General features: G+C 41.1%; 1 protein-coding gene across 1 annotated transcript in view; it reads left to right on the forward strand.

Moving 5' to 3' along the window:
• IL1RAPL2 (interleukin 1 receptor accessory protein like 2) overlaps positions 1-20,059 on the forward strand; it is a 905,895-nt gene that overhangs the window by 217,184 nt on the left and 668,652 nt on the right. The window lies entirely within an intron of this gene.

The raw sequence follows: 20,059 nt of genomic DNA on the forward strand, positions 1-20,059 counted from the left end.
AGCCTGACCGCTGGCGACACCAGCTCCCACACCGCTCTCCTTATCACTACTTGCCCACCTACTGGAGGAAGCAGCGAATGTCTCCTCCACATCTTGGCTGGCTAGTAGCTGCTGACTGTCCTCTAGTAGCTTGTCCTCACTGTATAGTGGAGCTAAGTCCACAGCATATAATGCTTGTCTGGTTAAGGGAACAGAAAAGGACAGAGGCAGGTTGAGAACAGGTGAAGGCACAGGGCCTGCTCCTGGGCCATGCCATCTAAGGGTTGTGTCTGATAAATCCATCGTCTCTTGGCTTGAGGTGTCTGATGTAATTTGGGACGAAGTGAATGACTGAGTCAACCATTCAAGAACCGATGGGTTGCTGGTCAAGACACGACCGCTAGATGACACTGGGAGCTCAGGCCTCTCGCTGCGACTCCTGCTGCCACACCCCCTTACTCTGCTGCGACCTGAGCCTGCACCAGAGACATTTAGGCCTCTGCCACTCCCCTGTGCAGGGCATGGCACGACATGTCTGACATACTGTTAGATCAAATGAATAAATAAAAAGGAAGTTTAAAAAATCCGAGAAATTCTGTAGTTTTCTCACTTTACCACACAACGGCTAATAAGCCTTTTTTTCCCCACTAATACTCACCAAATAAAGCTTTAGAACATATAATTGCACAGCTGAACAGCAAATAGGACCTTTCTTTTTTCCACTTATACACGCCACAAAAGGCTTTAGAACATATACCTGCACCGTAGAACGGCAAATAATATATACTTTTTTCCACTAATGCATGCCAAAAAGGGCTTTAGAACAGATAACTGCACCGCTGAGCGGCAAATAGGGCCTTACTTTTTTTTACTTATGCACGTCACAAAAGGCTTTAGAACATATAACTGCACCGCTGATCGGCAAACAATATATATTTTTTTTTGCCACTAATACATGCCAAAAAGGGCTTTAGAACATATAACTGCACCACTGAATGGAAAATAATATATATTTTTTTGTCACTAATACACGCCTAAAAGGGCTTTAATTTTCTCACTTCACCACACAACGGCAAATACTTTTTTTTGTGCCACTTATACACGCAAAAAAGTGCTTTAGAACATATAACTGCACCGCTGAACGGCAAATAATATATATTTTTTTGCCACTAATACACGCCAAAAAGGGCTTTAGAACATATAACTGCACTGCTGAACGGCAAATAGACCCTTTTTTTGCCACTAATACACACCACAAGAGTCTTTAGAACGTATAACTGCACCGCTGAATGGCAAATAATATATATTTTTGTGCCACTAATACACGCCAAATAGGGCTGTAATTTTCACACTTCACCACACAACCGCGAATAAGCCCTTTTTCCCCCCACTAATACAAGCCAAAAAATGCTTTAGAACATATACAGTGTATATAAAAAGTCTACACACCCCTGTTAAAATGTTAGGTTTCTGTGATGTAAAAAAATGAGACAAAGATAAATCATTTCAGAACTTTTTCCACCTTTAATGTGACCTATAAACTGTACAACTCAATTGAAAAACAAACTGAAATCTTTTAGGTAGAGGGAAAAAAATATATAAAAATAAAATAATATGGTTGCATAAGTGTGCACACCCTTAATCTAATACTTCTTTGAAGCACCTTTTGATTTTATTACAGCACTCAGTCTTATTGGGTATGAGTCTATCAGCATGGCACATTTTGACTTGCCCACTCTTCTTTGCAAAAACACTCCAAATCTGTCAGATTGCGAGGGCATCTCCTGTGCACAGCCCTCTTCAGATCACCCCACAGATTTTCAATCAGATTCAGGTCTGTGCTCTGGCTGGGCAATTGCAAAACGTTAATCTTCTTCTGGTGAAGCCATTCCTTTGTTAATTTGGATGTATGCTTTGGGTCGTTGTCATGCTGAAAGATGACGTTCCTCTTCATGTTCAACTTTCTAGCAGAAGCCTGAAGGTTTTGTGCCAATATTGACTGGTATTTGGAACTGTTCATAATTCCCTCTAACTTAACTAAGCCCCCAGTTCCAGCTGAAGAAAAATAGCCCCAAAGCATGATGCTGCCACCACCATGCTTCACTGTGGGTATGGTGTTCTTTTGGTGATGTGCAGTGTTGTTTTTGCACCAAACATATTTTTGGGAATTATGGCCAAAAAGTTCAACCTTGGTTTCATAATACCATAACACCTTTTTCTCACATGCTTTTGGGAGACTTCAGATGTGTTTTTGCAAAATGTAGCCGGGCTTGGAAGTTTTTCTTCGTAAGAAAAGGCTTTCGTCTTGCCACTCTACCCCATAGCCCAGACATATGAAGAATACAGGAGATTGTTGTCATATGTACCACACAGCCAGTACTTGCCAGATATTCCTGCAGCTCCTTTAATGTTGTTGTAGGCCTCTTGGTAGCCTCCCAGACCAGTTTTCTTCTCGCCCTTTCATCAATTTTGGAGGGAGGTCCAGTTCTTGGTAATGTCACTGTTGTGCATATTTTCTCCACTTGATGATGACTGTCTTCACTGTGTTCCATGGTATATCTAATGTCTTGGAAATTCATTTGTACCCTTCTCCTGACTGATACCTTTTAACAATGAGATCCCTCTGATGTTTTGGAAGCTCTCTGTGGACCATAGCTTTTGCTGTGGGATGCGACTGAGAGAATTTCAGGAAAGACCAACTAGAGCAGCAGAACTTTATTTGGGGTTAATCAGAGGCACTTTAAATGATGGCGGGTGTATGCTGACTCCTATTTAACAGGACTGTGAATGTGATTGCTTAATTCTGAACACAGCTACATCCCCAGTTATAAGAGGGTGTGCACACTTATGCAACCGCATTATTTTAGTTTTTTTTGTTTTCTTCCCGCCACCTAAAAGATTTTAGTTTGTTTTTCAATTGAGTGGTACAGTTTATAGGTCACATTAAAGGTGGAAAAATTTCTGAAATGATTTATCTTTGTATCATTTTTTACATCACAGAAACCTGACATTTTAACAGGGGTGTGTAGACTATTTATATCCACTGTAACTGCACTGCACAAGGACAAATAAGACATATAAATATTTCCTTGTTATAAACCCTGTTAATGGCTGTATCGCACACCACTTCCACACCAATAACAAGAACGATTTGCTGGAATTACAGAGCTGTATAATATAATCACAGCTAAGACAATATCCCGTCAGAGGGAGAATAAACACGGATGGTATGTTTAAATTGTATAATCACAGGGTACCACCTGCCATAAAACGTAGCCTTTATTGTATAATACGTATAAAATAACAAACTCCCATAATGACAAACAGACAAAGAAAAGAAAAAAAATTAATCGACACTTTATAAGTGGATATGCGGTTGGTGTTCTGAAGAAATTGTTTCTGTTTCTCAGTGGGATCCCTAAGGAACACTTGATTCTAGGTAGGATAATGACTTCTTCACTGGGCCTGTCCCTAGGTATGGCCCTAAGATATTTATTCCTGCCTAAAAAAAACGGAATAGCAGTGTTGATGTCACTGATTAATTTTCCCCATTCTCTGATCCGTCAGAACAATTACCCAGAAAAAACGGATCCTGTCTGTGGAGCATAGCATATGCCTTCACTCGATCAGCATTTGCTCAATTATCAATCAGTATAGCTAAAGGCAAAAAAAAAACCTGAGTGGATCCAAAACAGAGATGACACGTGTGTTTTCTACCCACTCCTGCTTTTGGCTATCAAATCATAAGCCGATTCTGTTGGGACCATGCAGGCCTTACAGCTGCTACACAGACAGGATCTGTTGTGCGTCTCATTTTTCCTTCCTTCTGACAGATCAGAAGAAGTTTCAAATAAATGATGATGTCAGCCAGGCAAAAAGCCAAAATAGTGGACCAGTCATGAAGTGGGGAGGGAGGGAACAGCATGAGAAGTCCACATGGTGGACCTATGACATAGTGATGAGATGAAAGCAGCATGAGGAGACCACAGAGTGGCCCAATGAAAGGGTCTGGAGGTGGAAGCAGTATGAGGAGGCCACCGAGTGGCACAATGACAAAGTCTGTAGGTGGCATCAGCAGCATTAGGAGAAGGCCACCGAGTGGTACAATGACAAAGTCTGGAGGTGGCAGCAGTATGAGGAGGCCACAGAACAGCACAATGACAGTCTGGAGGTGGCGGCAGCAGTAGCATCAAGAAGAGGCCACAGAGAGGCACAATGACAAAGTCTGGAGGTGGCAGCAGCATGAGGAGACCACAGAGCGGCACAATGACAGAGTCTGGAGGTGGCTGCAGCATCAGGAAGCCACTCTCAAGGTGACATACTGTGGAGGTGAGTGGCAATACCAGTACCCGCTGAAGATGGTGGGTGAAAGAAGGAGCACTTGGCATCTGATGTGTGGCATCAGGCGGGTAACAGCATCAGAATACAGGGAGTGCAGAATTATTAGGCAAGTTGTATTTTTGAGGATTAATTTTATTATTGAACAACAACCATGTTCTCAATGAACCCAAAAAACTCATTAATATCAAAGCTGAATATTTTTGGAAGTAGTTTTTAGTTTGTTTTTAGTTTTAGCTATTTTAGGGGGATATCTGTGTGTGCAGGTGACTATTACTGTGCATAATTATTAGGCAACTTAACAAAAAACAAATATATACCCATTTCAATTATTTATTTTTACCAGTGAAACCAATATAACATCTCAACATTCACAAATATACATTTCTGACATTCAAAAACAAAACAAAAACAAATCAGTGACCAATATAGCCACCTTTCTTTGCAAGGACACTCAAAAGCCTGCCATCCATGGATTCTGTCAGTGTTTTGATCTGTTCACCATCAACATTGCGTGCAGCAGCAACCACAGCCTCCCAGACACTGTTCAGAGAGGTGTACTGTTTTCCCTCCTTGTAAATCTCACATTTGATGATGGACCACAGGTTCTCAATGGGGTACAGATCAGGTGAACAAGGAGGCCATGTCATTAGATTTTCTTCTTTTATACCCTTTCTTGCCAGCCACGCTGTGGAGTACTTGGACGCGTGTGATGGAGCATTGTCCTGCATGAAAATCATGTTTTTCTTGAAGGATGCAGACTTCTTCCTGTACCACTGCTTGAAGAAGGTGTCTTCCAAAAACTGGCAGTAGGACTGGGAGTTGAGCTTGACTCCATTCTCAACCCGAAAAGGCCCCACAAGCTCATCTTTGATGATACCAGCCCAAACCAGTACTCCACCTCCACCTTGCTGGCGTCTGAGTCGGACTGGAGCTCTCTGCCCTTTACCAATCCAGCCACGGGCCCATCCATCTGGCCCATCAAGACTCACTCTCATTTCATCAGTCCATAAAACCTTAGAAAAATCAGTCTTGAGATATTTCTTGGCCCAGTCTTGACGTTTTAGCTTGTGTGTCTTGTTCAGTGGTGGTCGTCTTTCAGCCTTTCTTACCTTGGCCATGTCTCTGAGTATTGCACACCTTGTGCTTTTGGGCACTCCAGTGATGTTGCAGCTCTGAAATATGGCCAAACTGGTGGCAAGTGGCATCTTGGCAGCTGCACGCTTGACTTTTCTCAGTTCATGGGCAGTTATTTTGCGCCTTGGTTTTTCCACACGCTTCTTGCGACCCTGTTGACTATTTTGAATGAAACGCTTGATTGTTCGATGATCACGCTTCAGAAGCTTTGCAATTTTAAGAGTGCTGCATCCCTCTGCAAGATATCTCACTATTTTTGACTTTTCTGAGCCTGTCAAGTCCTTCTTTTGACCCATTTTGCCAAAGGAAAGGAAGTTGCCTAATAATTATGCACACCTGATATAGGGTGTTGATGTCATTAGACCACACCCCTTCTCATTACAGAGATGCACATCACCTAATATGCTTAATTGGTAGTAGGCTTTCGAGCCTATACAGCTTGGAGTAAGACAACATGCATAAAGAGGATGATGTGGTCAAAATACTCATTTGCCTAATAATTCTGCACTCCCTGTAGTAGCTGAGGCAGGTAGCCATAAGAAACCAGTCTCTTTTGTCAAATTGTTGGTGTGGCACCATGGATGATCTATTCTGATGCATCAGGCATTGGTGTGTGGAAATACTGGCTGATCCACGCTTGATTCATCTTGATGCAGTGTCCCACTATGTGCTTTATGTGGGCACTTTAAACTCTTGCTAAATGTCATTTCAAATGTATTGTGGTATCATGCTGTAATTCCCTTTAACAGGCTGGCAGTGTCATTTACCTTTATTCGCCCCTAGGTGGTGCTGGCACCACTTATATATATAGCTGAGGGGGTGTCAAGTCAGTTTGTGTGTTGAGGATGAGATTGAAGAGAGGAGGAAGTTAATGGAGGAGGTAGAAATTTGTTTTTCCACCGAAATAATTCACAAAAGATTTTACCACATATAACAGCAGCGCTGAACGCTGAATGAAATTAGTTTTTCCACTGAAATAATTCACATAAGATTTGACCGCATATAAGTGCTGCACTTAATGTTGAATACAATTTTTTTTCCCACCAAAATAGGTCACAAAAGATTTTACCACATATACAGTAACTGCAGCGCTGAACGCTGAATACAATTTCTTTTTCCACTGAAATAAGTCCCAAAAGATTTTACCGCATATAAGTGCTGTGCTGAATGAAATTTGTTTTTCCATTGAAATAATTCACAAAAGATTTTACCGCATATAAGTGCAGCGCTGAACACTGAATAAAATTTATTTTTCCATCAAAATACTTCAGTAAAGATTTTACCACATATAATGGAGCATGGAGATGGAAAGGGTCTTCGGATTCCCCCCGCACTATACGGACGTCTCAGAAATGAACCACTGCTCCCGACAGCAGCTCCTGGGAAGGTCATGGAGCGTCCCGGTCATCCGGCATCTATTTGTTCTGGTGAAGGATTATTTTGAAAGTGTGTAGAAGCCACATGGGGCCCCCACGCTGCAAATTTATCATGGAGACATCATGGAGATTTTACCGCATCTAACTGCAGCGCTGAACGCTGAATACAATTCTTTTTACACCGAAGTCACTAAAGATTGTAGACAAAGAATAACAGGCGGCACTCACCACTGAAATCATCAATTTTCAATCGTGTTTGTAACTCCTCCTTTGCTTTTATCAGATGATCATTAATCATAGCATATTCCTGTTCATCCCTTCGCAACACAGCCTGTAAAATTTGTGCAGAAAAATCCATATGCAGGTTCTTCCATTCTGCAGAAAACACGGGGTCGTCCTCATACTGGACTATATCTTTTCTAAATGCGGAGTCCCCTCGGGACACTCCCGCTCTCTTTATAAGATCTAAGTGAGTTTACGGTCCAAAACAGGTGGACCTCCTTGTCCGCCAGTTGCGAGATCTTAATTTCTAAAGCCTTAGTGCTTATAGATTGCAATGTGTCTTTATAAATGCATTCTGTAAAGAAAGCTTCCGCCCCTTCTCTGCCCTTATTCAAACAAGGTATCGTATCTTCAGACACTGTTTCAACACTGGAATGACCGTTATACGCGTGCTCTGCCAGTCAAACAAGTTCATATATCAAACACGTAGAGACAGAAAAGGCGAAGGCGGCACCGTTCAATACTTTCTCCACTAAAACTGTGTCTTCCGATACCTTGCATAACACAGTGTACCTGGTGCATTGCCCTAAAGAAGGTACAGCTTCAACAATTGATTGTAGACATAGAATAAACAGGCGGCACTCACCACTGAAATCATCAATCTTCTTTATTCATCAATATGGGTAGAGATAAAAACAGGGCTGGGGTGGATTCGCTTCTCCCAGAGCGCTAAGTAGCGACGGCCGTTTCGCGCAACTACGCTTCTTCCGGCTGCTGGCATCCTGGCGCTGAATCTGCGCCCTTCTTAAGCATCATCACGTACAGTTAACATAGCAACATATGACGCTACAAGTCACATTAAAACCAAAACACAATAAGTATTTTACCCAACACACAGCACTACTGAGCTATTAAATAAATGCACTGAGATAGTTCCTCTCGTTAAGTCCTAGTGCACCTACAGCATCTGAGCGAATTATCCATCGCCTCCCTGCATCATTGGAGGAACCCGCAAAACTCAAATATCTAATATTTCCCCCATGTACTTTACATATATGATTAATCAGGTGGGGGCATCCTTTTCACATCCTCACCAAATTCAAATGTTTCCTAAACTTCTCAAACATAGGTCTTTGCCTATAGTTTTGCCTATGTAAAAAGCTCCACATAGGCACATGACAACATACATAACATAGCTGGTCTTGCAAGTAATGAACTGAGTTACCCTGTGATTAACCCCTCCAAGCGTCACCACACCTGTAGTTTCCTATCGGTTTTCTACTGGTTAACCAATTAGTTGCCTTGTTCTCAACCAAACGACTACTAATACTAAATAGTGTATTTTTCAGTGTATGACATCTCTTAAAGGCTACCAACAGTCTTTTTGCTGCAAAGTCTTTCAAGCTAGGTTAATTTCTGAGTATGTCTCAATTATTGCAAATGACCTGACTAATCAGGTCAGATATCGGACTAAACTTGAATGTGGTACGCAAACCTACCTTCACTGCTAATACTAGGTCCTTTCCTTCTACCTCTCTGAAGAAGTTCCTCCTGCATATATGACTGCGCTCTATGCATGGCTTTATTCAAGTCCCTCACCGGGTAGCCCCTTCTGATCAATCTCTCTTTTAGCTCCCCTGCTTGCTTCACAAATCCCTCGTCAGTATTATTGATTCTTCTGAGCCTAATGAACTACCTATAAGGCACTGACTCCTTAACACTCCTTGGGTGAAAACTGTTGTGGTGTAGAATGGAATTGGTCACAGTAGGCTTGCGAAAACCTTTAGTAATTAAGTCACCATTGCTAATACTGATATGAAAAGAATTGTAAGATCTGCACACCCTTAGAGAGGAGGGTGCTCGTGGAGGACTTCAGCCAGGTAAATAGATTAGATAATCCACGGCACACCAAATTTTTGCTTGCAAGCTAAAATTTGGTGTGCTGTGGATTATCTAATCTATTTACCATTGCTAATACTGACTAGTGATGAGCGGGAGGTGCCATATTTCGTCTTATATTCGTCAAAATCGAATATTCGTCATTCTATTTATCGTGAATAATATGCGATTTAATTATTCGCGTATTGCGATTTTCTTTTAACTGTATAATGCTACTTTCCTATTGGTTGGCCATGGCTATGGCTAATATGTGTATTTATATGCCACTAAAGGCTTTACCACATATAACTGCAACAGTGAACGCTGAATATATTTTATTTTTCTGCTGATATACATCACTAAAGGTTTTTCAAGATATAAGTGCAGCAGCAAATGTATATTTTTCTTATATACGTCAATAAAGGTTTTTCTACATATAAGTGCACCAGCGAATGTTGAATGTATATTAATTTTTCTACTGCAATACGCCAGTAAAGGCTTTACCAGATATAACTGCAACAGTGAACGCTGAATATATTTTTCTTGTAGTACTGAAATATGCCCCTATACGCTTTCACCAGAAATAACTGCAGAAGTGACCTGAGAATATATTTCTCTTGTAGTACTGATATACGCCCCTATACGCTTCTACCAGAAATAACTGCAACATTGCAGTGCGTATATATTTTTCTTGTTGTACTAAAATACAGCCCTATACGCTTTCAACAGAAATAACTACAGAAGTGACCTGAGAATATATTTTTTTTGTAGTACTGAAATATGCCCCTATAAGCTTTTACCAGAAATAACTGCAGAAATGAAATGCGTATATATTTTACTTGTAGTACTGAATAAGATACTAAGATATAAGCCACTAAAGGCTTTTCAACATAACACTTGCAGCCCAATAACAAAAAGCTAGAATGACAGAGCTGTCTAATGACTATTTGGATCCCCAAATAATCGTTCCCTGCACTTGTAAATCACTTTCCTATCAATGTCCCTAGTGCCTTCTGACGTCTCTCCCTACACTAAGATGCTGTGAAATGATTTCTCCCTATCCTTTCCCTGCACTTATAAATCCTTTTTTCAGTTTTTGTTTAAAACATAGAGGTCTTTCCAATAGCTGTCCCTAGCGCCTTCACACATCTGTCCTGCACTCTGAATGCTGGAAAATGGCAGAATCTAAAATGGCTGCCGTATTTAAAGGGCTGTGACATCACAGGGCGGGCTGGCTGCTGATTAGCTGCATGCAGGCATGTCAATCTGTATAATCTCGCCTTTCCTGAGTTCCTTGCCCCATTTCCTCAGTCCTCACACGTGTAGCCGCCATTTTAGGAAAATAGATTAGTTACCATGAAGCGCAAGGAAATCAAATCAAATTTTTCATGAAATTTGGAACGAATTCCAATTCGTCAACTACGATTCGCTCATCTCTAATTATAATCTGGCAGGTGTGGAATTGTAGTCACTGAAAAAGTTTTAATTGTTAACTATATTAAGTAGTAGTCTCAGAGGAGCCTATAAGCTTTAAAATCTAGTAAAAACTTGTAGAACTGTTAGAATTTCCTGAGAGAGAGAGAATCTGATAGAATCAGTTTTGCATGATTCAAATTTTTGGGCCGATTCGGACAAATCAGAATGAAGTCGGGGGCGTGGCCTGACCGAGCTAGATGGCGGCTGCTTGAGAGCAGAGCTCCCGCCACTGGATCCTAACTAAGCCTTGTAATAGCGATACCCGAAGCAAAAAGATGAAGATTCAGTCTAAGGAACAGATAAGAGTTACCACAGAGCAGAAGAGGGACTCACCGCAACAATCAGACATGGAGAGATATCTTCAGAAGTCGGCACCCCAGGCTCAGGCGCGAACATCAAAGATGGCGCTGAAACGGCAGGCTGAAGGTGACTCCTGTGAGGCCTCAAGCCCCGAAACTCTGCATGAGGATATGACCGAGGTGAGCGGGTCGCAGGCAGAGTCAGGTAGAGCGGCGCTAACTAGGGACTTTATATAGCAGGCGTTACAAAGAGCCCCCATTGCAGCAGATCTGGCCACCATAAAGACGGACGTCCGCCATATTGGGGACAGAGTGGAGGCTTTAGAACAGGTTCAGGACGTCATGCTTACTTTTAATACGGCGGTCAAGGACTCGCTGGGGTCCCATACTAGAGCCATGAATAACTTGCTGCTGCAAATGGAGGACCAGGAGAATAGAAGCCGCCGCCGAAACATCAGGATAAGGGGCCTTCCTGAAGCTGCAGACAAAGAGGACCTGTTGCATGTGATGAACACGCTATTCACCTCGCTGTTAGGTCAAGAGAGAGCTCAGAATATTACTGTGGAAAGGGTTCATCGTGCATTGAGACCCAAACCTGGTACCTCAGAGAACCCCAGAGACATCATATGTGGCATATTGAGTTATAGGGACACTGAGGAACTGCTGCAGAAGGCAAGGGAGATGAAGGAGGTGTCTCTACAAGGAAGGAGTATACAGATTTTTCAGGATCTGGCAGCATCTACCCTTCAAAAAAGAAGACTCATGAAGCCATTAACTGATCTCCTGCGCACTTCGAAATTTCCATACCGGTGGCTATTCCCATTTGGAATATTGATAACAGCTGGAAACCGCCGTTTTACAGTGAGGTCACCTGCTGACTTAGTCCCCTTTTGGGAAATGATGAACATCACCCCTGTGGAAATTCCCTCCTGGTTGCCGGTTCCTTCAGAAGAAGAACTGCCACCTTTACTGGCGATCACTCCATGGATGAAGCCAAAGCAACAGAGGAGTGGAAGGAGCAGGAAAGTGGCCAGCAGGGACATAGATATTGGATCCTCCAGTAATTAGATATAACATGTGATCACATATATTGAAAGATAGCTTTCTTGTTCTTTTAAAGTTAATAAGGAAAGTATTAACCATATTGCTTAATCTTGCTTCTCATTCTTCTCTAGCACATGTTTTCTTGTAGTTATGAGTCACAAGACATGCTCTAGTATTCTATAATGCCTGCTTCACTCAATAATACGGGTATAAATTGCATTGCTAATGTTGGTAACGTATGCATAAATGTGTAGCGCTCCTACTGGGGTTTACATTTAATATGTCGGGTATATCAAAAGGATCTAGGCCGATCAGGATGTGCTTATGATACATATTATCACCCCCCAAGGTACAGAGTCCTATTTAGGAATCTGGTTCATAAGTTTCACTGTTGGTGTTTTACACTGTCTGTTTTTCTATATGTTTGAAGTTTTTTATGTTTTTTACTCCATACTTGGTCTCGATAAGTTTACGCAGGATGATTTTTCCTACAAAGAACAAGAATGGCGCCATTAGTTATTAACATCGCAACATTCAATGTCCATGGTTGTAAGGGCCCAGTGAAAAGGAGCCGAATTTTCCGGTCTATCAAGACAGCACAGGTAGATATTATTATGCTGCAGGAGACTCATTTCATAGCTGGTCATGTTCCCAATCTGGGTAATTCTAACTGCCAATATTGGTTCTATTCATGCTCGGACAAATCTGCATCCAAAGGGGTTAGTATAGGGCTGCGGAAATGTGTCCCTTTTACTTTACACTCCCAGTTGATTGACCCCGAAGGTCGCTACTTACTAATAAACTGTGAACTAGGCCATGGAAAATATACATTATGCAATTTATATGCCCCCGACGTTAGAACCGCCCAGTGGATGCTGGAGACATTAGATAAAATCTCCGCTTTTGCATTCGGCAAGATCTTATTGGGAGGGGATTTTAATCTGACTCTGAACCCCTTGTTGGATTCATCAACCCAGAGATCAGCTATTTCATTTAGGGCCTTGAAATCCTTGCATATGCGTTTAAAAGCACTACACCTAGCTGACGTCTGGCGGGCTATACAGGGGATTAGAAGGGATTATACCTTTTACTCTAATCCACATAGGTCGTACCAGAGATTGGATTATCTCATGTTCCCAGAGAATAGTTTACCTCTGGTGAAATCAGCTAATATAGATAGTATAACGGTGTCAGATCACGCGATGGTATCTTGTGCCTTTCAGCTCCCGGAGATGGTTGGGAGAGAGTGGTCCTGGAGATTAAACCACACAATACTTGATACGAAAGCTCATGTGGAGATGATAAAGAAAAAACTGCATGACTTTTGAACTGAATGTGAATTCGGTTACATCTCCAGCCGTCTCCTGGGAGGCTCATAAGGCAGTGATGCGAGGAGAATTCATTGCATTGGGTTCCCATATTAAAAAAGAAAGGACTAAACGTATATCGGAACTTCTAACCCAAATCTCCCAGATAGAAAAAGTACATAAGAGGTCCCTAGCTGAAAAAGAGTTTGAACAACTTGTATCACTCTGGCAAGAACTGAAGTCGGAACTCAATACTAAGGCGGCCAAAGCATATATGAGGGTTAAATATAAACATTACATACATGGCAACAGGGGTAGTAAGGTTATGACGGCGATGATAAAAAAGAGAGAAGAGCAGTCTTATATTAAACAAATGAAGACACAGGAGGGCCTTATCTCCACAGATACCAAAATTATATCACAGGTATTTAACACGTACTACCATGATTTATACAATATACGGAAGGGTGACTCTAGAGAAGTACACAAGGAACGTCAGGATAAGACAGCTTCTTTCTTGCATAAACTCAACTTACCAGTAATACCGGACACGGGTAGGGAGGCGCTGGTAGCTCCAGTGACTTTAGAAGAAGTTAAGAAAGTCTTAAAATCGACCCCTAAAGGCAAAAGTCCAGGACCAGACGGTTTGACTGTTGCCTACTATAAAAAAAAAAATTCACTACATTAGGCCCACATTTAGTCTCTATGTTCAATTCACTACTGAATGGGACTGCTCTTCCAAAACAATCATTGGAGGCCCACATTACTGTCCTGCCTAAGCCTGGGAAGGACCTTAATCTACCATCCAGTTACCGCCCAATTTCTTTGCTCAATGCAGACATCAAACTTTGGGCGAAGATTTTGGCTCATCGCATAGCAAATTGGTTGGGGGACCTAGTATCCCCGGAGCAGTCTGGATTTGTGGGTGGTAGGGAGTGCAGGGACAGCACATTCCGGGTAATACAGGCACAGCAATACGCTCTAAATCATGGTCAGAAACTTACCTTGCTAAGTACGGACGCCGAAAAGGCATTTGATAGAGTCGATTGTTATTTTATGGAAGCCACCTTACACAAATTTGGGTTTCCTCCTCAATTTATAGCCGCTGTGTTGTCCCTGTACTCCTGCCCCACGGCGAGAATTCGAATAAATGGCATTCTCACGCCTCATTTTGAAATACGAAATGGGACCCGACAGGGTTGTCCACTTTCCCCTACCCTCTTCATTCTTTGTTTAGAGACTCTATTGCAGGCCATTAGGCAAGATAAAGACAGAGAAGGACTATGTATTGGATCCAAGCCACACACTATAGCTGCATTCGCAGATGATATGCTCCTTTTTGCTATCAAACCCGAAAGTTGCATTCCCTGCTTTGTTGAGACAATTAGACGAATTTGGATTTGTGTCCAATTTTAAAATAAATTTGGCCAAATGTGTGGCTCTGGGAATTAATACCCCCCAGAAGATTATTACCCACCTTAAGAAGAGTTATCCCTTTCAGTGGGAAAGTGACAATATCAAATACTTAGGGGTACAAATTACCAGAGACCCAGATAAACTTTTCTCTCAGAACTATCCTCAACTTTTAGCTGACATTAGACTTCAACTAAAGGAGCTGAAGATCCCTTTCTTGTCTTGGTTAGGGAGAAAAAACATTCTTAAAACTTACATACTCCCCAAATTGCTATATTTAATGCAAGCATTACCAGTACGTTTGCCTTCTCACTTTTTAACACAAGTTAGGAAAATATTTTCAGCATTTGTATGGAATCAGGCTCGACCTAGACTTGCCTACCGGAGACTGATTCTCCCTAGATCCAAAGTAGGCCTTAGTTTACCTGATATAAGTAGCTATTATAGGGCTATACAACTGAGATTACACTCGGAGATAATAAGCCCCAAAGTTAACAAATTGGGATGCCTAATTGCTAGGAAAGTATTGGGGGCAAGGGCTCTAGCGTTGTTATGGGATCTAAGTGGGTCTTCACAGCTTAATTGTAAAACACCTTCATCATTGAAGGGAATGATGGATTGTTGGCGCAGAATGTCTAGCTATTTGGGCGATTCCACATCCATGTCGCCTTTCACGCCTATCAAGCATCTACCCTATTTAATGAATGCTGATTTTCAAGATGATATGGGTTTATGGGCAGCATTAGGTGATATAGCAATTGGAGACTTCCTCACCGACCGCCAAGTTCCAGAGGTGCCGGTTTTGAAAAAACGATTTAGGCATGTCCCCTGGACTACATCACAATACTCTCAGCTCAGTTGGTACTGCAAGCTATATTTATCCAAATCATCAAGTAACTATACTCCCTCTTGGTATGATGCGATATGGAACCAGTCGGCGAGTAGAAAGGGCACGATATCCCTTCTATATAGGAAAATCTTAGAGAATAGTTCAGACACTAAACCCTGGTTTATTGAGCAATGGGAGAAGGAATTAGGGCAGCCCCTGAGTGAAGAGGTCACGAGTCGAATATTATCCCATTCACATGGTCACTCAAGATGTATTAAATTACAGGAAAATTCTTATAAGATAATAACCAGATGGTATAGAACTCCAGAAAAATTGCACTCTATCTCACCTACAAATTCTGCGGATTGCTGGAGGTGCGGTACTAGCAAAGGAACTATGTACCACATATGGTGGACTTGCCCGCTTATTGAAGTATATTGGGATAAGATCTCTAAATTAGTACAGGAAATATGTTTGATAGGCTTCCCTATCACCCCGACTGTAGCTCTCCTGAATTTACCTGACCGCAATTATACACTTGCCAAACACTCGTTGTCGGTGCAACTTATTGCTGCAGCGAAGTTACTCATACCAAAATATTAGCTCTCAAAAGATATTCCCAGTCTTCAGGAATGGGTTAGTAAAGTCCAGGGGATATGCCAACTTGAAGAGCTGACGAGTTGGGAAACGTTGTCTCATGACAAATTTCTGCTGACTTGGGTCAAATGGGTGGACTGGTACAAGAAACGCAATGAGTGAGGAATTCTGGGTAGGTTTTGAGAGAGTCTCCATGAAGTAGAAAAAGTATGAGGAATATGATGGAAACATATTGTGCAATAAAACAAGTTTCGTTTAGGTATGCCTGGAGAGGTATGACTTATCTTGCTGACGTCCTATTTGAAGCATGGAAAATGTATCATTTAACATTTAATATTCATTCTGTATAACAAGAATTGATGACCAATGTTTGCTTATGGAGTACTATGTTTTTTTTTGTTTTCTGTTATTGTAAACTTGCTAATGAAAACAATAAAATGAGATTGATAAAATAAAAATCAGAATGAAGTCCCAGAGGTAAAATCCTCATTTATCAATCATTTATGACATATCCTTTGGAAAGGAGGTGTTGCTGCAATTTAGGACATGTCCCAAACTAGGAGACTACACATAGCTTGTCTGTGGGATTTAAATTGGTTAATCAGTTCTCGCCATGTACCAGGGGATGCAGTTGTCACAAAGGATTCTCTGTCTGGCAACACCCGTAAAGCCAATTTTATTCGTTGTACCCCCCCCCCCCCCCCCCCCCAGCCATCAATTTTAATATGTCCAATCACAAAGATGTATTAAAGCAACCAATCAGAAGCATAATGGTATAATGGAAAAGTACATCTAAACATTACATCTGGGTACCCCCTCAACACACTATATTTCATAATGTCTCAGTGTCTGAGTAGTTCCCTATTTGCCGTGTCTAAGTTCCTTATAAATGTTACAAAATTGAACCAAAGGAAACACTCTATTTCTTAATTTTACTTAAAAATTCATGCTCTTTATAGTTCTATTAGCCTGAGATATTTAAAGCGAACCTGTCATGTGGATATTTGATTATAATCTAACTAATTATATACAATCATTAACTACTAAAAAGTACCTTAGATGTATTCACTTACTGGTGTGACAGATGGTTACCTCATAATATACACACAAAGATGCCACATGCCGCATGCTAATGAGCTGGTTTGAGTCCAGCGTGATGTCATTGAGTCCAGCGTTTATTTAATTAACAGCTATGGCCACTCCCCTGCCCACCTGCTGCTGATTCATATGGAAAATAACTGTCAATCAGCAGCAGGTGGGCGGGGAGAGTCAGGAGCTCATGAATATTCATGACTCATCATTATCAGCTGGAGCTTTTCAATACAAGATGTTGGCAGATTGACTGGGTCAATTAAAGAAAGTGACCCAGCATTTTGCTAAGAGAATCAGTCACTTATTTATGTTGCCCTTAGTTATGACACCACAATTTGCACAATTCATGTTCATTAACCACTTAATTTATTTCACAGAGGGGACCCTCAAAAAGGTTCAAAAAGACCTTAAAATAGCGATGTGATTGTCCATTAATCCATAATTTAGCAAAAACAGAAACAGTGGATAATGAGCTGTACTTCTGGATGTTACTTACATTTACCTCTAAATCTCCTTACTGAATGTAGTGACTTCACTATAGCAGCTGCCATTTCTGCAACCTTGGTAATAATGCACATCAATAACTGAATAAAGTAGTTTGTAGTATGGCATACTAGTACAACATGACACCCCATTGGTCACATGAAAATATGAGTGCATAGCCCCAGTTTCCCATGTTTTCCAGCAGAGTGAGCACACAAATATGGAGAGTTCTAGTTACTGACTCCACTGATTACACATTTGTATGGAAACCTAGAATTGGTGGACAGGATCAAAGTATCAAACATGACAGAAAGAGATTACCAATGCTACAAAAGTGATAAAACTGATCTGAAGCAAGAGATTAACATCCCTACCACACTATAAAGTGAATGTTCACTCCTACACACCATTATTTTCTGTGCTGATTTACCTATTAGTAAATTCTTATTATGGCTGTAACTTCATATATCTTTTACAGAGCTCCAGATTACATGTATAGCAAACCAGTTAGATTAATTCTTGCTGCCTGCAGCCATCTCTAGAGGGAGATTCGGAGCTTACTGCATACTGCTATTATTGAGTTCAGTCTATAAGCAGTAGGCGGTCAGGTCCTAAACTCTCTCTGATGGTGTCTGTGGGCAGACTGAATGTAACCATTTAGAGGCGTTCTCCGAGAAGTAAAAAAATAATTATTACTGAAAATACTTAAATACTGTACTAGAGAGAGAGAGAGAATGAACAAGACAGACCACAGTACTGTGGGGCTGTGGTGCTGCAGACTGCATACAAGTGCTGCTGCTTATTATCCCCACCCTCCTCTCTATACTTCATGTCTCTTCATGAACTCCATTCCTACAGAGACTTAGCTTAAATTCTTATTGCTGTATTGAGTAACATAATCCCTGACAAGCAGAGCAGAGAGGAGGATGAGGCAGCTCTTTACCTAAGTGTTGTGAAGTAACTTGTCCTCCTGTGGGATTAGGACAAGTTTTGTGTGTACTAATAGGACGGCGGCCATTTTATTTCCCCTGATGATTGCTCCCTGGACAAGACGCGGCATTATAACTAATGAAAGGTATTTGGGAATACATTTATAATAAAATAATATTTAAGTATTTTCATTAATTTTATTTTATGTCATGGGTGAACAGTCAGACCAGAAAGAGCATACAGTGGGTGTCCATGAACATAAATGTGAGTTTTTATTAAAGGGGTTATCCAACCCCTAAAACGCCTCCCCTACTGCCCGGGCCACTCAGACTAATTATACTTACCCCTCTCCCCAGCACCCGTGTCGCTTCTAAAGCCTGCACGGCTGCCGCTGCATCTCCCCATCATGCAGATGAAAACATCCGGGGACGGTGGAGCAGCCAATAGCAGGCCACGATGGTGACGAGTCTCCCTAGCATCGCGGGTGACGTTAAGGAGGCTCTCCCCGTTGCATGCAGCTTTTCAAATCTTCATTAAAACGTCCTAGTGAAATTTGTGGCTTTGTTTTATATACCTAGTCGTTACTTATCCTGTGTGTCTTTATGTTACTCCACTTCCTCTGCCCCCTTTTTGCAAACCTACAGACAGTAGCAAAGGAAGGCAAATTAAAGGTAGCAACACATGACTCCAGGATGAAAATATAGTCTGTAACCATGAAGACAAATAAGTCTGCATAGGAACTGTATTCACAAACTATCCAAAGTGGACTTCGATCTTGATTTCAGGGAAAACTCGATTTGCTGTGAAGCTGAATTTCCTCGTGCTTTATGGTAAAGAATCAATTTATTCCCTGAAATGGCAGTAAAAATTAAAAAAAATCATACCTCATCCATTTGAGTATGAAGAGTAGTGTTGAGCGCGAATATTCGAATATCGAATTTTTTTCGCGAATATCGGCACTTCGCTAATTCGGGAATATTTCGAATATAGTGATATAAATTCGATATTTCGAATATTCGTTTTTTTTTTTTTATTGTTATATTTTTTTCTTTCCCACTTCCCTAAAGTTGTTCTTACCTGTCCTTTGGATTCCTGGCTGCTCCAGTCAGTGCCCGTTGCCGCTTCTGCCGACTTCCGTGCTCATGGAGCGTCTCCATCACCATGGGAACGTCTCCATATACTAGAATGTACTGTCGGATTTGAGAATTACGTGAAAAATCGCAATTCGATTATTTCAAGTTATAATAATCGAATTTCCATTTTTACTTAGCACTGCTATATTTAATTCTAGCCTAATATGGAATATAGCAGTGCTAAGTTAAAATCGAAATTCAATTATTATAACTTCAATTAATCGAATTGCGATTTCAACTTGGACCTGGTTTACTATGGTTGGCTTGGTAGAATTAGCGAATATGACGAATGTATTCGTCATATTCCACAAAACGAAGATAACGAGTATTCTGCATCTTCGTTTTAGCTACCTATTTGTCAACTTCGCTAATTCTAGCAATCATATAGGAAAGTTTACTATAGAGACAGCTAAGTTTAATTCGCTATGCGATTATATTACTTTGCTTTTTTTTATAAATAGAATAATTAATTATAATTATTCTATTTTTTTTTTTAAAAAGCAGTCATATAATCGCATAGCGAATT

The sequence above is a fragment of the Bufo bufo genome, chromosome 8 (genome assembly GCF_905171765.1).
Source record: "Bufo bufo chromosome 8, aBufBuf1.1, whole genome shotgun sequence".
In the NCBI taxonomy this organism is placed as follows: Eukaryota; Metazoa; Chordata; class Amphibia; order Anura; family Bufonidae; genus Bufo; species Bufo bufo.